The sequence below is a fragment of the Triticum aestivum genome, chromosome 7D (genome assembly GCF_018294505.1).
Source record: "Triticum aestivum cultivar Chinese Spring chromosome 7D, IWGSC CS RefSeq v2.1, whole genome shotgun sequence".
In the NCBI taxonomy this organism is placed as follows: Eukaryota; Viridiplantae; Streptophyta; class Magnoliopsida; order Poales; family Poaceae; genus Triticum; species Triticum aestivum.
In genome coordinates, this window is record NC_057814.1 from 614,491,584 (window position 1) to 614,495,174 (window position 3,591).

At 41.0% G+C, this 3,591-nt stretch overlaps 1 pseudogene; it reads left to right on the forward strand.

Annotated features, from left to right (window-relative positions):
- Nucleotides 1-794: 794 nt before the first annotated feature.
- Nucleotides 795-1,803, forward strand: LOC123165667 (formamidopyrimidine-DNA glycosylase-like; annotated as a pseudogene).
- Nucleotides 1,804-3,591: the final 1,788 nt, after the last annotated feature.

The window sequence follows — 3,591 nt, forward strand, 5'->3', positions numbered from 1 at the left end:
ATAACACTTGCTTCACAATGTGCCATTTAGGGCAGAATAGGGAATGGATTATTTGAGCATGATGATAAACATGACAAATGAAATATTTTGCCATATTTGAGAAAGATATGACCCAAACAATTTATGAGAATTATTTGGGAATCTTAGGAGTGATGGAAATAAATGTTGCTTCACAACCTAGGGCAATTTGAGTTATTCCTTTAATAGAAAAGGAATATTCCCAATGAAAAGAATATTGGGATTTGGGCTAGGATGAAAATGACAGGGTCTAGGGAAGGGTTTGGGAATGACAAGCCACTCTGAAAACAAAGAAGAGGGCATCTTCTTCCAGACCACGAAGCCACGGAAAAAGAAACCTCAAGCAAAAACCTCAGAAAAACAAAAGAAAAAGAAAGGAACAAAAATCAGGCTGTCACAGTTAATTCAAAGACAGGCTAGGTTCGAGCTCTCCTCGGGTTCAGCCGGCGCCTTTTCTCTAAAAAATGTACGGGTCCTAGGACCAATGGTTGGACGGTCGCGCTTGATTGTTGAGGCCTGATTGTACAAGATGGGAAAGGACTAGGAATTTATTTTGTTATTCTTCGCTTATCTCCTACTAATATTAAAAAGGTATTAATAGCCATGCCATGGACCTGTAGCTATCTGATCTTATCCCTAACAGTTTTGCCTAATTAACACACCTGATAGATAAAGCTGCTACTGTTCAATAGATAGAACTGTTGCATCTTCTGCACTTGTTGTGTTTCAGTGCTGCTTGGTCGTAACAGAGTTCATGTTATTCTTTCTAATCGAAAACCCATCCATTGCAGATTGCTTCAAGCCTAACAAGGGAGAGTTGTGAAGCAATACACCAAAGCATCCAAGAGGTTACTCTAACTTTTTATTGTTTTGAGTAACTGTACTTTACTGTACTACTGTATTTACCTTGCAGAATAGTTGTGTCTTGACCCAAGAAATTATTAGGTTGTGAAATATGCTGTTGATGTTGATGTTGTGGCTGTGATCACTTTCCTGTGGAATGGTTGTTCCATCACCGCTGGGGCAAGAAGCCAGGTGAAGTCGATGGTGAGTTTCAAAAAAAACGGGGTAGTCTTGAACAACGTCTCAACCGTTATTTGAGAAAAATTGGTCACCACCGGAACTCATCGTAGATTTGCATTTCGTACGATGAACTGTGACAATTATGTTGGATTTATCGGAATTTCAGTAATTATTTGGTCCAGTTTGTTGTCATTTGTTCCTTGTTAGTTTTATCCAATTTCTGGTTATTGCAGGAAAGAACATTGAATTCATAACAGCTGGTGGCAGGTTGAGCAACACTACTTCACTACCACGCCTTCTACCATCCTAAATCTATCTAACCCTCTGATTTGTTCTGTCTCTATTAGACTACAGCCTATATATGTGCCACAACTACAGAAGCTGATTGGGACCCAATCTAACAAAAAGGTAGTGGCTAGCCCAGGGCAAGTGAGTGAGGATGGTGATGCCAAGGAAGCAAGGGTAGAAGGAGAAGATGATGAAAATTTGAAGCCAAGAAAGATGGTGGCAACATTCCAGCCGGGCTGCAGGGGACAGCAAAAGAAGGATGCCATAAGTGCCCCCTCCAAAAAAACAAGGAAAATCTGGTGGCTAGAAGAAACCAAGCATTAAAGATGGCAGCAGAGATGATGTCGAGACTATGGAACCAAACAAAACTGTTGCCGATAGCAATGATGAGCATGATTTGGACGGACCAACTGCACCGTATCAGGCCGAGGTATAGGAAATTTGTCCCAGAATAAATTGAAAACTACCAAATGATTCATCTGGAAGAAGATGAAAGAAATTCAGTGTATGTTGGTTCCACGTTGTCAAACGTCAATTTAGTGTATAGTATGTTGGTTATGTGTTTTACACTATTTTACATTCCAGTGGGAATGAAACCATTTGAAATCTTCGGAATTTCATAACCTTGTGTTGATTTCCTGAACTGCAGCAATTAATATCATATTACCGTATGAACAGAAAATGCATCTGTCTAAACGTTCCATCTATGTTTACTATGAAATCCAAATGGTCAGATTCTCCTCTCGAGTTAGGCCATAAATGTCTTGAAAAAATTGGACAGTCTTCATTATAGTATTTTGTGATATTTGATATATGATGTTGTATCAAATATGAAAATGTTCCAAACAAAATACACTAGAACTGGTCCTATCTAAAGAATATGGTTACCCTTCCTTCTCTACAAAATCACCATCAATGCCAATGCTCTTTTTTTAAGAAGAACGACACCCAAGGGCATCTTAAATCTGATAATTATTGAGAAAAACAATAACGAGTACAATGGAAAGACAATTGGATACTTCACAACCATAAAAAGTTACATTTAAAATCATACTACCCTTCTTCCTCCAATTGTACGGCACCCGCCAGAGATTAAAAATTGCACTGAACCAACGGTAAATGAAAGGGACACATGGAAATGCTCTTGCCATACCAGGCTTTAAAGACCACAATAGCCACTCCACATTCGAGACAAGATCTAGAACTCGTTGAAGAAACATTGGTTTGGAGCATCACCTCATGCAGTACAATCTTGCAATCCATCACCACCGGACCATAGAGTGGGAGAAAACCGAACCACCTACCAGAACAATATGGAAGAAGAGGTCGAAGTTGTTGCACCAATAGCCAGCAAAACTGCACTCATTGATAGAAACACCAACTGTCAAGATTCGAAGACAACCAACAAATCTAATGACACAAACTCTCACATACACTTCGCCGGTGTTTGATCAAGCATCATCTAGTAGGGAGAGGACAAAGAGTCCTTATTCCACATGCCAACGCCACCACCACCTTGCAAATGACGTCTGGGAAATAAAACCTAAAGAAAACAAAAATGAAACATGCAGGGTCCCCACTCTTCTTGCCGCCGACGAGACCGCTAGACAGGGGAGATGAGGAGGACCAAGGGGGCGTCGTGAAGGTGACCTATGACGGCGGCTGGGGTTTGTGGTCTCGCAATACAATGCTAAGAGTCATCCTAAAAATGTTTAACCAAAGTTAATATGAAAATCTGATCGAACCCCAAGTCGTATCACCTGGAGATGTCCCTTCGTGCACTCTTTGGTCGCCAGCGACTCTGTGCCGCTCTTTTTTTAGGAAAAGGCCTTCATGGCTTGCTTTACTAAAATTAAACAATGCTTACATCATCCGCTAATAGTTCAGAAATAAAAATCGGAGGTGAGTCCGACCACAAATTTGGTGGATCATCACGTCCAAACTGAGCTAGCGCATGAGCTACCATATTTGATTCACGACTACAATGCTCTATCGAGAACTTCCCGTAATCATGTAACAATGATCTACATTCATCTAGTATCGGAGCTGCTATCATCGAGTGCCCAGAACTCTGCTACAGTGCTTCCACCACAATTAAATTGACCATCTGAACCAGTATAGAATTGCATCCCACAATGGTGGCAAGTTTTAATCCCTCAACAAGAGCAGCCGCTTCAGCCGACTCCACATCCGCGATGTGTTCAAATTTCGCCATGGCAGCTGCTACGAAAAGGCCACTACTGTCACGAATAATTGCTCCAC